Below are 20,313 nucleotides of genomic sequence, written 5' to 3'. Positions count from 1 at the left end.
CACTGCCAGTAAACAGAGTGGTGAAACATTCTGTCATGCATGCATGATGCACCTGGCGGCTCCAAGGAACACGCAGATGTTATTTTTAGCAATCACAGGCACCACACCCCTGACATTCCTGCATTTGATATCAGTTTCAGCTTTGGTTGTGTAATTGTTCACAGCCGTATGAGCTGTGTAAAATGTGGCCCATGATTGGTCGTCGTTCGTGGGTTTATATCCTCTGACGCCAGGTACGGTAAGTCGGAAGGGACATTGAACATGTGGTCTGACGAGGCTTTGTAAATGCCACGTGCATTGCCCGTGGAGCCCTTCTGTCCCACTTCAGTGCATTGGGTCATAAGTTATCCCAATTTGCGCAATTTATAATGTAGGCGATCCCTCAAGTGAATATTTAAAAAAAGAACAGGATCAGTATTTCACAAAATGCAAACAAACATTCCAGATCCTAACGTTTAGTGTGAAAAATAAAAAAGATGCTTTAATCATGAATTGATATGTATAGAAATTGTCGGTATTCTCAGTCTTTTGAAAGTGAGAAATCAATGTGCTCAGTGCTCACTTGTGATACACACCGTGAAACATGAATCCAGTGATTCGCACATAGGGGCCCATTAGGATGACAGGCGGACTTTGTCCGCCCGCCATCCCATCGTGGAAAGGGACCGCCCGTGATAAGGGCGGGGGTCCCGTGAGGGAAATTAGGATGCGCCCGCCACAGTGGCGGGCGCATCCTGTATTGTTAACATTGCGGCGGGCGGTGCTCAATGCACCGCCTGCTGCAATGCTAAGAATACATGTTGTGCATTTCAAAGCACAACGTAACAGGCACCAACGTAACAGGCACCGCGCGGTGCCTGCCACGTTGTTCTTTGACATGCAGGAGGGTACCATAGATACCCCCCCATGTGCATCCCCTACCCCCCCCCCCCAGTCCCTGGGGGCCTGCAACGGGCCCCCGCACGTAGTCTCTGCATACCTTTCCGTGGCGGCAGTGGCGGCCACGGAAAGGCATTGAATCATTCCCGTACTAATACGGCTGGCGGTGTCTGATAGACACCGCCACCATATAGATCCATTTTCCGCCCGGTCGCAAGGCGACTGGGGCAGAAAAGCGGCAGACGGCCGTGGACCCCCCAGCCATAATAATATGGTGGGGGGTCATTCCGGCACGGATGGCGGGCGGATACCCCCGCCATCCGGCGGTGGCTACCGCCAGCCTGGCGGGGGCGATCTGCCCGCATCCTAATGGACCCCATAGTGTTTGTAAGGTATTACTCTAGCAACAATAATAATACAATGAAGGCTGCTTCGTCAAAATCAAAGTCGATGGTGTTTCGGCTCCTTCTGTATATGAGTCCATCATCAGGACTCGGTTGGATTAACAAGGAGCCAAAGAGCGAATAAGTCATAATACTACAAAATTGAAAAAAAAAAGACAATCAAGAAGAGAAAAAAGTCCTAAATGCTCAGTAGTAGGCAATTATGCCAAACTTAGGCTGTTCGATAAGCCCGACACCCAGTGCTTGAATGTCATCAGTGCAGGAGAGGAAGTGGAAACAAAAGGTTCTGATCATTGCTCCCAGAGGCTCCAGATACACATTAAAAGGAACAGGAGGCAATGATGGCCCTTGGGGAACTTCACCCCCACTTCACAGTGAAGGTCTAAATATCATTCTCTCGCGCGTAAGTTCAGTGCTTCATTATTACTTCCCAGCTAAGGTCATAGGTTTATTCCCATGGCTTTTGTTTTGGTATTATTGTTATTATATTATTATTATGAGTAGTAGTAGGAGTAGTAAGTAGTAGTAATAATAAAATATTATAATAATGTTTGAACTGAATCCCCAGGTCTTTGTGGGAACTGAGTGCTATGACTCATTTAAATTATGTATTTAATTAATATATGCATGGTATGTGTATTACAAAAAAAGCACTGAACATAAAAGTAGAGCAGGACAGCCAGAAGCATCTTAGATGAGATGGAAGGGGTGGAGAATAGCTTGAGCAAGAAAATGTATGCACAATATTACAAGTTCATGGCTAACATCCAATCCCTGTGCCAACAGGTTCGCCCATGGATAGGAACTGCAAGTTGTGTAATACTTATCACACCCTCACAGATGGTCTCTGATAGATTCCAACAGGCCAAACCTGCCAAAAATGTATGAGGGCAAAAGGTGTGGAAAAAAATGCACAATTCAGTTTACTAAAAATCGAATCTGCATGTTATGCCTCATTTTCGTGATGAAAACTCAGAATAGGAGGTATTGACGACATGTGGTTAAGACCTCACCCTGGGGGTAATGGTATTTATCACATGTGCTAAATACCACACTCTTATCCGCTCAAATTGTAATACATGCCAATAAGTTGAAAAATGTGATAAAACCTGTGCAGTACAGGAATAAGTAACCCAAATGGAGGCAAAGAAGGGGAAGGGATGTGGGGGCTAGACATTAAGGAGTGATTTGAAGAGATGCATCTTTAAGTACTTTTGGAAGGACAGATATTTGGAGTTTAATATTAGGTTAACTAGTAGGCTGTTGTAGAGGGGAAACATCCTTTACCACGCGGATTTTACCCCGCAAGGCTTTAACAACGCGTCCTTAACAACGCAAGTCGTAACCACGACTTGCGCTGGAGGGCGCTAGAGGATTAAGAATAGTATATTTACTATTCCAACACCTTCCCTAGTGTCCACGGGGACTGGTGTTAGAATAGTAAATTATACTATTCTCAATCCGCGCCCCCAACGCAAGTCGTGGTAACGACTTGCGTTGTAAGGGACACGTTGTTAAAGCACGCGTTGTGAGGGTACGCGTCGTACCGTCATACATCCGTTGTAGAGTGCCAGTGCATGCATGTCTTTAATCTGTGGCTTACCAAACGCCAAGCCCAAGTACCCCACTTTTACCATGAATCATTTCTCCTTTCAAATGGAACTCCCCCCCCCCTATTGCCACCATGATGTGCTTGTGTACAGTTCCTTTTCTGAGTCCGGTGTGCGGATAGGCCAGATAGTGTAGCATTAAATCTTTCAAAATCTGAAAGTACCTTGGAGTGTACACCAGCCCTAAGATCTGAGGGAGAGCAGAGGGTTTCAGCTTAATATGAAGACAGTGTTCAACAGAAGCAGTTTTGTTGACTTTGGAAATATGTGGATTCCACTACCATTTTTGTCGCAAAAGCTACAAGGTAAAGTGGGGGAGGGAACCTAGGAGTGTGACATACAACGTCTGAGATTGTTTTCAGCCACTTTTGAAGTGGATGGCGGCAATGTTTCAATGAAGGAGGGTACATTCTGTTCTCACATGGTTTAGTTTAAAAAAAAAAAGAGGGCATCCATTGTTTTATTTCCCAGGAAGTCTTCTAGTATTAGTATATCTGAGGGATGTGTGATTTTGGAGAACAATTGTGAATGGTCTGCATAGTGATGCATGATAATCTTTTTATCTAGCAGCATTGATTCTAAGGGCCTCATAAAGAGACTGAAGAGGGGAGTGAAAGGGTAGAGCTGTGAGTTCTCGGGGTAGGGAAGGGCCTCTGAAGGAGTGTTTATTTTTTCAAATTGGGATCTTCATCAAAGGAAGGAAAGGAATCACTCCAAAACCTGGTCCTTGATGCTGATTCTAGAGAAAAGGATATTGAGTAGGGTCCCATAGTTGAAATTGTCATACGCAGCACGGCGGGCAGAGGTCACCTCATCGAGGTTCTTGAGAATGCCATAAAATATTAGTAGGTTTGATGTTGTAGTTCTACATTTGGGTAGGGACCCATATTTTGGAGGAGTTTAGTAGATTACTGTCTGAACTGTGCGTGAGATGCTGCAGTGAGACCCTTTTCGATCATTTTACCAAGAAGGAAAGGTGAGAGACTGACCTCAGATTTAGGAAGTCATAGGAATCTAGGTTAGGTTTGTATCGTAGAGTGGTGATTTGACAAGATTTGAGAGCAGAGGGAAACATACCTTCCTCTAGGGAGGAGTTACTGGGAGGGGTCAGTCGAGTTAAGGGGCGGGGAGGCTAAGTCTTGAGTGAAATTGTATATCACATTCTGGAATGTGGTTGTCAGCATATGTGTGTTTAACATTCCCGATAAGAAGCTAACTATAATATTTAAAATTTAAACCAAAGTTTGGATTTTAAGCTTTTTGAGTACAATGAATGCAATGCTTGATAGTTTGGAAAAGTTATTTTGGGTGATTTTTGTTTGGCCTTCTTGATTTGTTTCAAAGGCAATTTGATTTGAGCAGGGACCTTTTTGATTTTCTTTGTTACTCCACTTCTTGCAGGGCTTGAGGGGATTTAGGATTTTCTCACTCAGCATTTCTCAAGTTTTCTGTCGGTGCTTTTGCTTTTGTTGAGTTCACGACTCTACTGGGTAGTGGACAGTATATTTGTGTTGGCATGAGAAAGTACAGCTTGTTTAATTTTTTTGTTATTAGTTTTCAAAGTTTAATGATAGAGAACAACAAAGGAAGATTGATGCCCCCAACAGAGAGATTTTCATGTAATTAAATAGTGACAGCAGTTATGCAGAGTGCTGTGATTACAATAGTCAGAGGCGATAACGTAAAGAAGATGCGCCTGTAAGCAAGCAGTAAACAGCGAATATTAAAGATGCGGTAGCGTTATGGAAGGTTTACAGGGGTTGCAGCAAATTGGTAACTGCACAGGTCCATCATCCGGAGCCTGTCAAAGTCAAGATAGAACAGTCTGGAGCACCATCCAGCACCGAGGGGGGTGATAGCAACATTTGTATGCTACATGGGGTACCTGTTAGGAGTACAATGTAATCGCTTGTAGTACGCACTTGCATATTATTCAATGTTGTTAGAGAAATTAGATGCTAGAGGAAATGCGAATCATGCAACATGTTCGTAGGAAATCAATCCATTTAAATGTGAAGCCTAATAAATGATTCATAGAATCTGTGATAAAACATATAACCAATGTAATCTGCTACTGTAGGCCCCATTAGTGATGTGGCAAAGTGATATGTTAATGGTTGGTGCCGCTCGCAGCCTCTGGGAACTATTTGCTGATTTTTAACCGTTTTTACCTGCTCCCTGTATCCTGATCCACGAGGACCCGGGGACACAAGCGGACGCTGCCGGGGCCGGGACTGCGAGACCCAGGGTGCCCAGCGCTTCAACAACTCAGCGCACCTGGTGTCTCTTCCCGCCCCCAGCCCTCCGCCCTTGCTCCAGCACAGGCTTCTAACACCGGCTACATAAGGCTCGCGGCCCCCGCTCCGCGGGAGCCGCTCGCAGCCTCTGGGAACTATTTGCTGATTTTTAACCGTTTTTACCTGCTCCCTGTATCCTGATCCACGAGGACCCGGGGACACAAGCGGACGCTGCCGGGGCCGGGACTGCGAGACCCAGGGTGCCCAGCGCTTCAACAACTCAGCGCACCTGGTGTCTCTTCCCGCCCCCAACCCTCCTATTTAAACGTAGAGGTGAGCGCGCACGCGGGACGTGCGCGGGACATAGCCCGGGCAAAGGGCGGGCCCTCTGAGGCCCTCCGAGGACCGAAAGGACTGGACTGGCCGCAACCCCTAGCAAGGTTAATAGACTATTGTTGTTGTTACTGACGCGCTATATTTGTATGGGACGTTATTTGTTTAGTCTTTGGCATTAATAGTGCATTGGTTTTATTTTAGGATTATTTCACTTTATAGGGGTTATTATCTTAGCAGCGGTCCTCCACCATTTTGTCTAGAGTACCACCTGACAGTAAATTGCTGGAGTCATATAATGTCTTCACGGACAACTCGAAGTCAGGCGATGGCAGGGATAAAAAATATAAAAACTAAAAAACTCACTAATACCCTGGATAGTTTTATCCTTCGCACTAACACCTTAATTGATGAGGGTATTATATTGATGGAACGGAGGGTTTCTCAAGACTTGCTTCACGCTAAAAGATCGTCATTGGGTAATATAGCCCTGGCTCGTACTCCGAATAAAGATCTGCCCCTATCAGACACGCCACAATCATTATCTACTCATGTGACACGAGCACTGATTATGGCCGAGCCTCAATGTATAAATAAACCCCCGGTATCCATATTACCAGTATCCCCAATTGAGTCCGTCACCCCTACTACTCCAATGGTTACCGATGTTATTATACACACAGATCCTCCAGAGTTAGAAGGGCTTCCTGTAGAAGGTACAATATCCTCCCCAAAATCATCCGTCACTGAGGTGCTCAGTGATATTGTAGATAATCGTAATATTTTACCTTGTTTGGAGAATATAGCCGGTATGGGAATTGGTGCACAGGAGGGAGGGATAAGTGTGGATGCCTCAGTTGATACTGTTAGGATACATCGTGTATCGCACCCCCTGCCCCTAGAGTTGCCTGATGTAACTGTATTGGATTCTAGCTTAGCTAGTATTCTTAATAATGGTAGTCCTGATGTGTCTGTAGAGAGTGAAGAGGATGCGGATGCGCCCTTTTTTGATTCTCTAGCGGACCTTATTAGGTCCTTGCTTTCGCCCCTGGAAGTTAGACTCCAGGGTATAGAACATCAACTCGGAATTATATCAAAGGAGTTGAAATGTAAGGGGGGAAAAGAAACTCATGTAATTCAGAAGAACACCCCCGGTACATCGGGAACTTTACTGCCAGTGGTTAAGAATCCTTTAATAGCACCTACCCAGCAAACCAAGACCTGTCCAACTGTCACAACTGTAGAGAAGGTTGGTAAAGTGGTCACTAAACAAGTTTCTGCAGAAGTTAAAAAACCTCCGGGGAAAGCTGATTCTACCACTCCTAGCGCTATTCCTCTCCTACCCCCTGTGAAGACACCAAGGGCACGGCGGAATATTGGTTTACCATCTGACGCCTGCCCATTTGTGATTGTGCTAACTGGTGTCCCTGAGCTTACCCCAGACACCTCTGAATCATTTTGGGGCCTTAAAAATAAAGTTTGTCACTGGTTGGACAGGAACTTTCCACCCCCTCCAAATATTAATAAAAATATTCTTATGGTAGAGAGAGCACCTTGGGTTGGAGAGAAAAAGAAACATCTCAAAGGAGATTGTGTGGTGATTACATTTGAAGACCCTTGCATAGTAGAGTTTATTTGCTCAGGGCACTGCCGTAACAATGACTCTGAGATTCTTGTCAAACCCTTGTCATATTTTTACATGCCTGTGGGGAACCACGATAATAGATGGAGTTGGCTAAGGGCTACCACGCATGAAACTGGTTGGAGGAGACCTGAAACCCAAGGGAATCAGCGTTTCAACAATTGGGGAGGGGCTGCTAGTGGTGACTGGCAAGAAGTCCGTAGAGGGAGAGGTAGAACTTATAATGGTGGAAATAGGTTCAAGGAGGGATGGTCGGGCCCACAGTTGGATTATCCTATCCAATGTTACAATCGCTTCAATGGCCTGGAGGAAGTCGATTGACTTACTAACCGGCCCATTGAGCGTTTGGGTAGTGGGGTGTTGCAACCTTTACCGGGAGATCAAGCAAATCCGCCTGTAGATATAGTGGCTAATGCTGGCTTCACTAGTGAAAGTACAGATACAATTGAATCCCTGGTAGCAGTTGGTAACTGTACGCAGGATATAGTCTCTACAGGTCAATTGGAAATTAAGGCACCGGGCTCTTCTATTAATATTTTATCATGGAATATTGCAGGTTTAAAGAAAAATTTAGCAAATCCTGATTGGAACACTTTTATTAACAAATATGACATTTGTATGTTTCAAGAAACGTGGTGCCTACTTCCCGAATACATGAATGGTTATTCTACCTTTTATGTTCCAGCTGTTTCACTGGGGAGAGGGCGCCCCTCTGGCGGGTTACACATCTGGGTGAAAATATCTCTGAACTGCAGTGTCATCTCTAACAAGTATGTTTCTAATGACATCTTGCACATTACTTTAAAGAACAGTGTAGGGGGTTACAGTTATGAAATTTTCTGTATTTACGCTAGAGGTCTCCAGGGAGGGCTTGCTTCTCCAGTATTAGAATTGTTGGATGTGGAGTTGTCCAACCTCCCGGCCAGATCTAAAATAATGGTCGGGGGAGACTTTAACTGCACGTTCGAACCGTTAGATATGGAAGAAGAATTAGGACCCAATGCAGTGGAAGGAAGACCAATCATACCCCCTCTAACTCTTAGCCCAATTAAGAAATGGTCATCTAGAGTTATTCAGTTGAATGCCCTGGTGTTAGATTATAATCTTTGGGCTCTTAATGGCCGTACAAATTCTGATCGCGATGGAGCGATGACCTTTAATAGGCTGGGGTGCCCCTCTCGTATCGACTACAACCTTTTAGATGAACACTCCTGGCCTGATCTAATCGATATGGTGGTTAGGGAGTCTTCCTATAGCGACCACAACCCCTTATGTATGCAACTTAAGTGGGTAAGTGGCCGGGATCTCAGACAGGAAACAGAGATGATAACCAAAGAAGTCTTCCCTGTAAATAACAATCGGAAGCTAAAATGGAATGTGGTCAAATGTGATGAGGGGAAGCTACAAAATATCAAAGATTTGGTATCTAAAGAAATTAGTAGATTGACAGCCTTAGACTCTGTCTCAGTTAATCTAGTCGATCTCAGTCTGTCGGTCTCTTATAGTAATTTAATAGGTAAATTGGGAGCCCACTTTTGTAAGAAGCAAACGGAAAAATCCCGCCTTAACGGTATTAAACCCAAAAGTAATCCATGGTACACGAGTAATTGTAGAAGTAAAAGGGAAGCAATTACTAAAGCAATACGAAGTAAGGACTCTGTGGCCGTCCGGTTGGCCAGGAAAGATTATGCGAGCAGTATAAAATCTGCTAAAAGAGAATGGGAGGAAGAGCATTGGCAACAGTTGAAGGAAGCAGCACGTGGGAAAAATACTGTTGCCTTTTGGAAATTAATTAACGCTCTAGATAGAAAGGGAGCAGGACCTATTTTAAATCATATTACGGATCAGGAATGGTATTCCCATTTTTTTAAACTGTATTGCGAGGAGAGTGTGGATAGCTCGATACTACTATCAGCTACTATCCCCGAAAGTATACCTTGTGGAAATTTTATTTATAATACAGATCCATGTTCCCAGAGAGAAGTACTAGATGCCATCTCTAAATTATTGCCCGGGAAGGCCCCAGGCCAAGATGGTCTTCCAGGGGACTTGCTAAAGTATGAACCTAATGTGTGGGCTAAATACATATCAAGTCTGATGAATTTGATCCAGGCTGGTCACCCTGTTCCTGACTCCTGGAAAGGTGCTGAGGTAATAACCATTTATAAAAAGGGCGAAAGGGATGACCCTTCCAATTACAGACCGATAAGTCTGATAGACATTATTCAGAAGGTGGTTGGAAGGGTGATTATAAACCGTACAGAAGCATGGCTTGTGGATAAAGGTATCTTGTCCCATTTCCAGGCCGGGTTTAGAATCAATATAGGTGCAATAGATCAGGTCTTCAGATTCTGTGCAGTCTGTTGGAAGTCAGTGTTAATTACTAAGGGCAGTCTATACCTGGCTTTCATAGACTTGAAGACAGCATTTGATGTGATTCCACGGAATAAGCTCTGGTCGGTCTTATCCGATATGGGTTTTCCTAGTTACCTCCTACAATTTATTATTAAACTCCATGAGGGGAACTATGCCAGGATCCGTTGGGGATCCCAGGGCCAACTGACTGAGAAGATTCCGGTAAATAGGGGAGTGAGACAAGGGTGTGTGATGGCCCCAACTTTGTTCTCCCTCTTCATTAATGAGGTTGTAGCCCATTTGAGGGAGGATCCCGCTGATGCCCCCGTCCTCGCAGGAGAGAAAACACCCACTCTCCTCTTTGCCGACGATACTCTTCTCATGTCAAAATCCCCCATGGGTTTGCAAAAACTACTCGATCGTTTTTGCAGTTTTTGTATAGATAGGGGGTTGACAATAAACACTTCAAAAACAAAGTTGATGGTGTTAACTAACAAAAAGAAACACAGGAATGTAAACCTCTTGCTGAATGGTACCCCGCTGGAGGTGGTAGAAGAATTTGATTACCTCGGAGTGAGACTTTGTAATAACCTGAGCTGGTCTGCCCATATCGCCAAAATGGTTTTAAACCTCAAAAGGGTTGCAGGAGTAATTCTTAAGAACCAGCGACGATCTTTCAGTAGACCCATAGCCCCCACCCTGGCAATTTATGAAGGGAAAGCATTGGCAGCGGCAGTTTATGGTTCAGAACTTTGGGGGGCGGAAAATACAAAAGTTTTAGTAGTGGCGGAAAATAAGTTCATTAGAGATATGGTTTCGCTACCTTTATCGTCCCCACTGAAACCTTTATTTCTTGACATGGGCAAAAAATCGATTGTTGATCTGGTGCAAATTCGCCCCCTGTTATTTTGGGTTCGTCTTAGAAGGACCCCAGAACTTTATAACTACGCCCAGGTTTTGGATGAGCTGATTAGTCTGAATGTAGCTAATAAAATTAAATGGCTCAACAATTTAAAGAGGCTTGTGAAATCTATAGGTTTGGAGGAGAGTTGGATTTCGCAAATGCCACCCCCAAAATCAATTGTCAAAAAACTTTATTGGGATTGGGTTGTTGCTAAAGAACACAGGAATCCCAACTGGGGTCATCTAACTAGTACCTTCCTTGACCACAAGCCCCTTAGGAAGTTAGAGCCTTTCTTGGACTTTATCCAGGTCCCTCGCGATAGAACACTGTTTCTGAAACTCAGATATGGTATTTTACCCCTCAACACATTCAAAGTAGGTTGGAAGGGATATAGAGGAACAGAGTTCAAATGCCCAGTTTGTTCCTGCCCGAAAGAATCTCTGGGTTGCTTCCTATTTGCATGTGCAGCCTATAAAAAACCACGAGGAAGGTGGTTGAAACCTGTCTGTAGGAATCTAGGGGTGAGGGATCATAGATTAGCCATGCGTATCATTCTAACAGATGTCACTTCAATGTATATGGTCTGTGGGGTGGCTAAATATGTGGCGAATGCTTGGTTCATCAGGTCAAAACTTGTACCCATTGTCTGAATTGTTTTATGTACAGTTTATTACGGATATTGTATATGTACTTTTATGAAATTTTGTTTCGAATAAAGTATTTTCAAAAGATATGTTAATTCTGTTTTGAACGCTTTTAAGTCCAATGATGTAGTCGAAATCATACATTCTCATCCTTATTGAACGCTAATGATTTATGGAAATACTAACATCTCTAGTTGGGCAAATTCATTTCTTTATCCTAAGTCGTAGGCCTGAATATGTAATACCTTTTGAAATGTTCTTTTTTCTGACTAATGCTTACAATTATTATGTGAGTTTGTAGAATGTTATTTGTTCCTATGTTTTCATTTCAGTTGTTAGAGAAGAATAAAGTATTGTTCCATTAGATAAGTGTGGAATGAAGGCGATACAGTTTGCTTGGCCTGGCAAAACAATATACAGTGGAGTGAGGTGCTTTCACATGGGAGAAGGAGAGGAGACCAAGGACGAACTGTTACAGAGGGGCGTACATGGAGAAGGCCGTGAAAGGAATCGACGTCATGGAAAGTTTTGTGGCTGAGTTTACTGTAGAGTACTTGTGAAAAAGTAATTATGGAACATTTGCTGAATACAACTTTGAGTATATGATGTATCGGACAGACCGCCCCCTCCCCCCCTTCCTCCCTGTCTTCCTGATGGAGAGCACCTGAGTGCAAACTTGCTCCTTTTTAGGTCTCGCCTGTCAATGCGAATGCGCATTGAGCTTGCGAGACTATAGCGTCTTAAACAGACTTTACCTAACTGGGCGATTTGGTGGTGTGCCGGTGGCTTTTAGGTCAATGCACAAGCGCATTGACCTAAAATGCGCGTGCACATCATCAAATCGCCGTCTGTTCCCTCAGCCGCACTCCTCCCACACCTTTGAAGTGAAGCTTAGCTTCACTACAAAGGCATCCGCACCCCCCGCCCCCTGCTTCACACGTCTCACGGCCGCAAGGCCGTCTCGTATTTCTCCTCCCTCCCTCGCCTCCCAAGTGAATGCCATGCAACTGTGGGAGACTCTGTTTTTGAGAATCCAGTGACTGCCTGGTTGCCATTAACTTCACTTGAGAGCACAAGCCCAGAAGAAGCACAAAACTTGTAGGATAATCGTGCTCTGACACTACAGGTTCTGTTGCTGGCTACCTTGACCAAAGCCTGGACCTGATGACATCAACTCGTGTTAGTCGCAGCGTGCAGCTGCATTAAACCGATTTGCATATTCTGTGGCCAGCACGCCTGTGTTCATTCACCTTTGTTTTAGGATTCAAGTTATACTTTCTTATTTCGCTGTGATCTTGTGTTTTTTTGGTAACTAAATAATGGTATTAATTACTACCAAACGCTCTCATTTTAGCAAATACCTCGCACATATTCAAACGTAAATCTCGCCATTTTCATGGAAATGTTTGCTCCAAAGACATAGCCCACTGCGTTATTTTGCAAGGACTGGAACTTGTTACCTTATTCACAACCTTCGGTATCAATCAGGCAAGTTAACTGTAAGCTGTGTCTGAGGTCTGTGGCACAAAGGCCCCTGCTGCTTCACACTACGGTCCGTGTCTCTTCCCCATCGCCGCTCTCCCCGCTCCGCCCCCTGCTGCGGCCGTTTCGCATTTCTCCTCCCCCCTCCCCACAGCAATGCCCTCCGTCTTGTTCGTCTTACTGTTTTTGTTTTTTTGGTAACTAAATAATGGTATTAATTACTACCAAACGCTCTCATTTTAGAAAATACCTCGCACATATTCAAACGTAAATCTCGCCATTTGCATGGAGATGTTTGCTCCAAAGACATAGCCCACTGCGTTATTTTGCAAGGACTGGAACTTGTTACCTGCAATTACAACAAGAACTCCTGCTATAAACAAATTAACCCTCTGTGGTATCTTCTCTAAATTCAGTGATCGCTTCAGGTTATTCACAACCCTCGGTATCAATCAGGCAAGTTAACTGTAAGCTGTGTCTGAGGTCTGTGGCCAGAGGTCAGGCGCGCGCACATATTTTCTCTCCTATATTGCGCGCATTAACCTCCTGAGTTATCCTGTCTGGTGATTTATGAATTCCTACATACGATTAATTCATTCTGAGGCTGTTTCACATATTTTTTTATTCACGTTATAACCGTGCTGAGACTTTTAAGAACTTAGAAATTTTCAGGTAAACAATATCCCATTTTAGATGCATCACCAACCTTGCATTTCTAAAATTATTTGCCCTACAGCGGGCTGAGTCTTCTGTTCAGTTGTTGTTTCCTGTCATGTCCTCTTCAAATCGCTTTTGTTCTTGCCCAAGATTGATTGATTAAGCCAGGCACAGATTTTACCGACTTTGTAATTTTAACGCGTTCTTGCCCTCCATTTGGCAGCAGTTATCCAAGAATCACATTTTTACGAGCTGCTGATTATCTTCACTTTTATTGTAAATATTTCAATGCTACTGGATTTGTGTTGGTGTTGCGTCTCTCCCCTCTCTCTACACCCCTCTCTCTACACCCCTCTCTATACACCCCTATTGCCATTATAAATTACAATAACTTTTTATTTAAGTATTAATTATTAAAAAAAATAAAGGCCATTGTTATTTGTAATATGAATACATATAAGTCACGTAAATAAAACATATTGCATTACAAATGCTATAGGTGTCACATTTGCAAAAGTTATAACTATTGGCATTGTAAATGACAAAGCTATCAATTTAGCTATTTTAAAAACCAACACATAAATAAAATATGTGTCATTTACAAGACCAATAGCTCCAACTTTTACTAATGCGAGACCTATTGCATTTCCAATGCTTGTTGGGGGAGGTATGAAATGTATTTGCATCCCTCTAACCCGCGGGTATCAGAGCGCTTTAAATCAGCACGCTTATAACAAGCAAGACTAGCACTCTATATTACTGACAACTTTGCTTAACAAAAGCAACAGCTAACCATTCACAAACAATGTTTATATACCAATTGCAAATTAAAGAAAAAAAATAATACAAAGCATTGTCATTTACAATGCCAGTAACTCAAACTTTAATGCTGCGAGACCTATTGCATTGCAAATGCTTGTTCTGCTTGTGGCTTCATGCTGCTGACCCATCTTATAGTAGGGTGACTTCTTAGGAAGGCTGTACCCACTAACACATTTTCTCTTGAAACCTTCTGCCTATATGCTAATTTAGGGATGCCTCTTCTAGAGTTAGAGTAGGGATAGATAGACTTAAGTGCTTTACACTGATGAAGTGTTGATGCAGGGAAATTTAAACTTTTGCTTCCTTATTTCTTGCATAATTATCATAGAACTTATTGTTCTTTTCATGTTGCATCAAGTGAAATTCTTTTTTGGATTTCTTCTGTTCCCCTTGTATTTTAATACTCTCATGCTAAGGTTTGTGTATGTCCAACTATTTTTTAATCTGTAATAATGTGACTAACCTTCATCTGGTTGTCAACTTGGGCTATTGTGTAGCCACTACTGAGTTACAGTGTATCTTAAAATTGATCACAACATTTTAATTTCCCCTATACACTTTCATACTGCTAAAAAGAATCATCAGAAGACAGAAATTGGAACGGAACTGAACAAATGGGCCCATGCCTTTTCAGTTGGTAGCAGAGGATGTTTTTCACATGAAGTAAGGGAGAATCTGGAACTCAATCTAGAACAAACTGGAGCCCCGACTCAAAAGTCTCCAGGTAGAGCCCTAATAATCGAGAACTGGAGAGGACGAAGTTTTGCGATGTGCGGTGAGAGCAGCGGCGAAAGGAGAAGTGAATATTATTAGGGGTGTATGGAGCGTGTTGGATTGTGGTAAGTTGATATAAGGTTATTGCGTCCTGTAGTGGCCCAAGATCCCGAGATAGCTTTGCTGCAAAAATGGCCCTGTAACAAAAACAGCCCCCAGAGGCCCAAAGCGGCCCCCCAGGGGCCCAAACCCAGCCTCCATTCGTGCGGCCCACCGGGGTATTGCCTGGTGCCCGCTAGGGCCAGTCCGGCCCTGCGTCCACCCCCTTATAGTCTACTACAGGATGGAAGTGGGAGAAATCTTGATGAGACCGTTAACAATGAGAGTGCATCAGCACTAGTAACACCAGATCCTGGTGTTGTGGGAGTGATATCAACAGTAGCGAGGTTAATGGGAAGAAGAGAAGGGGTGGGAATAGGTTTGCCGGGTGCTCAGATCAGTGTAACTCTAATGCTGCTTCAAGACTACTGGAAGCGTTTCCAGTACCGGTCACGATTGGGCCTTTCGTTCCTATATATGACCCGAGCTAGACAGGAAATGAAAATTAGCGACAGCATGTGGGTACTGGAGGGACATTACAAGGCACACCAGCTAATGTAGATGGTGTTTTGTCCAATTGACTCCTGTTAACGCAAGTATACGTATGTAGCGACAGGAGACCCATCAGTAGAGCAGAATAGCTCCCACATAGTAAGGCCCCTAGTTGCGAGAAAAGCTGACTCGGACGTAAAAGTTTGGAGAAGACTTCCTAGAGTACAAAGTAGAACACCTCGAGAGAAAGGGTCAACACAGGGAACATATTGCAGTCAACATAATTTTGGTGTTTTGTCCAAGTGACTCCTGTTAACGCAAGTATACCGTATGTAGCGACAGGAGACCCATCATTAGAGCAGAATAGCTCCCACATAATAAGGCTCCTAGCTGCGAGGAACACTGACTCGGACGTAAAGGTTTGGAGAACACTTCCTAGCGTACAAAATAGAACACCTCGAGAGAAAGGGGCGACACAAGGAAAATATTGCAGTCAACATATTTTTGATGTTTCAGACTTAAAGTCATGGCTTAGAGATCATAGTATCACCAAGGAGAATCAGAATGCATATTTGAGTCAAGGTACCATGAAATCTGCAGTAAAGGAGAAATTGGTAGATGTAGTAAAGATGAGGGCAGGTTGGATGAGATAATTAGTGGAAATTTAGCCCTTGATTGAATAGAGAACTATGAACCTGACGAATTACTGTTTATGGCTAAGAATGTTATCAGGGGAGAAAATCAGGCACATGAAAAGCTGGCAAAATTGGCTCAGAAATATGGTGTAGATCTGACCCGAACGAAGATGTTGCAAGGGAATCACAGACTTGCTTACAGTGATCAAGAAATAGAGCAAAAAAGGGTGCCTGGATTAAAAACACACATTCGGGAATTGGTAATAGGGATGAGAGCGTGGAGTATGTTAAACAAATGGAAGAGAGGTGGTCAAAGAAGAGAAGTGCAAAGTAGGTAACAGGGGAGTCGCCTCCTCTGGGGCGGGGTGGAGCAGGAGTGGAGGTATACCTGTTACGGAAAGTGCCTAGTGGAGGTTAGGTGCATGTGCCTTTGAGTCAAGGTGATCTTTTTGCATTCACAAATGAATTTCCAAAGTTGAGGGGAAAACCTGCTGAGTGGTATAAACAGATTGATCGATTTGTGAAAATTTCGAAGGTATTATGGATTGATCTGAACCATTGTTTTAAATTGTGGTTCCCAGTGACTTGTGGTCTGCATGTAAGATAGCCATAGAATGGCCTGAAAAGGAACAAGATCGGGCCCAGTGACTCATTGTCCATAGCGGATGGTAATGAAGAAATATGGTCAGGTGATCCCATAGTTACAATCTAAAATAGCCCCACAGGATATTGATTGGATCACAATTGATCAGACGACCCAAGAGCCTAGGGAAACTATTCATGAATACTATGAAAGGCTGTTAAAGGCTTTCAAGCAGTACAGTGGATTGGACACCCTTGACCCTAAAGACACAGGACAATTTGTGTCCAAGTTTGTAACAGTTTTGAAGCCCGTGATTAGTCTCATGAAACAACATCATCTGATGTGCTGGCAGAATAAGGTCATGGATGAAATTCTGCATTACGCTAGGGAGTGTAGTGATAAGGTTGACTCAAAACACAAGAGATTGAAAGAGAAACTGATGCTCGTAGAAATGAGGAATGCTCAAATGGAGCAGACAGGCACCTGCTGGAAATGTTTCTCATACACTGGGAGCCCACTTCGACAGAGTTCAAACGCAGACTAATAATGGAGAGATGCCACGACAAGGAAGAGGAATCCCCATAGACCCAATTACAGGAATAGATGTGGCAACATTGACGAAGCCCACAATGTGCCATTTCTGTAATAAGGTGGGGCATTGGAAGTGTGAATGCCGTCTCAACCCTGCAAACCAAGAGCAAACTGGAGGATTTAATCAGGGACAGAATGATGTGGCATAGATACAGACTGTGATGATGCCGAGATCACAGAATATGGTGGGACCTCAGGGTTATGTAATGCCAGTACCACAACCTCCCATTATATCACAGGTAAATCCGACCGACCACCAAATGCCTCTGATGGAATCCACCAACGGGGTTGGGTCATATCCATCCTGACAGTGCCTGAGGGGCCAGGAAGACTGTGCACCTGTCCCCAGGTTGCAAATAAGCAGGTTTCGGCCTGGATCGTGGAGGCTTTAGATTCTAGAGCCTCATTGAAATCGTGAAACATTTCTTGCTCCAAACCTTTTGCCACCTGGTTCACGTTGGACCTTCTACAGATAAAAAAGTGCAAACGCCTAGAACGTAAATGGCGCATGAGATGAAAAATATAAGGCCGCACCATCTGACCCAATTTTTATTCAAGACCAGCTTCCACCTGACTCCCTAGTTGTCTCAAATGCCAGGGGTCGATTGCAGCAGTTCCTTCCCACCATCTGTCCATAGCATCACACCCGTGGGTGCGGGACAGTATCCAACATGGTTATTGCCTGGAGCTCATCACCACTCCTCCCAAAATCCCCCCTCGTCCCCACAGACTCTCTCTGGAACATCAGAAACTGTTCAAACAAGAAATGCAAGCTCTATTACTCAAAGGAGCTATAGAGCAAGTTTTCTTACAACATCAAGGGTAAGGGGTTTACTCCCTATTTTTACTTATTCCCAAAAAGGGTGGCTCCCTACGGCAGATTTGAGATCTACGGCCTCTAAATCACTACATACTATCAGAGCACTTCCATATGGTGCTTCCACTACTACAGCAAGGCAAGTTCATGTTCGCACTAGACTTAAAGGATGCCTACTTTCACATCCCCATTCATCCATCACATCGCAAGTACCTCTGATTTGTGATAGCAGGAAACACTACCAATTCAAGGTCCTTCCATTCGAAGTAAACACTGCACGCACGTAGCAGCGCATTTACGCAGATAAATCATTCATGTCTTCCCATATTTAGATGACTGGCTTATCAAAGACCGTAAACACATTCTGTGTCATCAACACACTCACATTACCACAAACCTCCTACACCAATTGGGGTTCACTATCAATGTCCAAAAGTCCCATCTTCAACTTTCACAGCTGCAGCCATATCTAGGGTCCATGCTCAACACGCAATTAGGTTTAGCCTATCCAGGTGCAGCAGGATTTCAAAATCTTTAAACACTGCTTCCACAATTTCAAGTCAAGGAATACTTGACAGTCAAAACTTTTAAGCGTCTTTTGGGAATGCTCTTCCTCCCGAGATCAGTTCTAACCCACCCACTGCATCTTACAAGAAACATGTCAAATGGCTAATCTTGAGTGTACATCAACAGCACTAACATGGCTTACCTTCCGTGGACTTCTCTCTATCTAGATTGATACTTCTTTTATACTGTTTGTTTACATGTAATGCTTCCTGTTCACTTGTTATCTTCTTCTATGAACCTTCTGAAACTGTACCGGTCCCTCCAGTCTGGCTGACTCTCCTGCCCCTTGACCATGATTATTCTCCCTGTGTTTGACCTTGTGTTTATTTAACTACCTCACTTGTTCCATGGTGTTGTGATATTCTTGCTTTCGCCACTTAGTACAGCGCTATGATACCCGTAAGGGTCATATTCGTGCTTTATAAAACTTTTCATATGAATAAATAAATAAATCTTAGACAAAGACATCTACTAACAAGCAATGAAGGAATATCATAAGCAGATCAGGCTCGCTCTGACCCGATTTATTATACAGAGAGTAGATGAGGTCAATATTTTCTCCCACAAGATTTTTAGAATAGTTAAATCTCTCAAGTCTTTGGACGCAGTGTCCGCAGTCAGAGCTCCTACTTTCAGTAGCTGTAATCAGAATGCTAATTTTTTTCTGATAAAATATCATCTCTTTATTGCCTCCTTTCCAGAAAGTGCAAAGAACCATAAACACTCTCCTTCCAGAATGAATCTCCTTCCTTCATCAGAAGGCTCTATGGATAACATCTCAGGGGAAAAAAAGTCCCTCTTAGCTGCAAAAATTAAATCTGGCTCCCTATTAGATCCCGCGTCCCTGGCTATTCTGGAGCGTCGGCTCACCGTCCTTGCCCCTACATTATGCACTCTGCTTGATTAATCCTTTGAAGCGAGCCAACTCCCAGCAGAGGGGAAGCATGCTGTGGTGGTTCCACTTCTTAAAAAAACCTTCTTTGGACCCCTCAAAACCGGAGAATTTTCAACCTATTTCTTTGCTTCCATTCTTTGTGAGAATTTCTGTAAAGCATGTCAAAATTCAACTAATGAAGTTCATTGATGAGAACAGCATTCTCCATGAGACACAATCTAGTGATAGGCCACAGTATAGTACGGAATGGGAAACAACCTTTACAACGCAACTTTTACAACGCACTACCATTACAACGCAGTCATTACAACGCAACATCCCTTACAACGCATGCCATTACAACGCAACCATTACCACGCATGACACTACAACGCATACAATTACAACTCATGTCCTTACAACGCAGTCATTACAATGCATACCATTACAACGCATACCATTACAACGCATAGTACCCTTACACTATCCAACACTTACCCTACTGTTACACCCCCTGGAGTTAGAATAGTACATTTTACCCCTACACTATCCAACACTTACCCTACTGTTGTACCCCCTGGAGTTAGAATAGTAAATTTTACCCCTACCCTATCCAACACTTACCCTACTGTTGCACCCCCGGGAGTTAGAATAGTAATTTTTACCCCTACACTATCCAATACTTACCATACATGCAATGTAATGGTATGCATTGTAATGGTATGCGTTGTGAAGGTAGTATGTGTTGTAATGGAATGCATTGTAAAGGTAGTTTAAAAAAATTTGTAGTAATGGCATGGTTGTAATGGAATGAGTTGTAATGGATGTTGCGTTGTAAAAAATGCGTTGTAAAGGTATGCGTTGTTAAAGTATGCATTTTAACATCATACAACCGTACGGAATCTGCCCTCCTAGCTTCAGGAATGCTACGAAGTTTGGCTGATGAAGGTAAAACTGCTGCACATGTCATGT

Source organism: Lissotriton helveticus, chromosome 12, assembly GCF_964261635.1.
Source record: "Lissotriton helveticus chromosome 12, aLisHel1.1, whole genome shotgun sequence".
In the NCBI taxonomy this organism is placed as follows: domain Eukaryota; kingdom Metazoa; phylum Chordata; class Amphibia; order Caudata; family Salamandridae; genus Lissotriton; species Lissotriton helveticus.
This window is presented reverse-complemented; position numbering follows the sequence as displayed.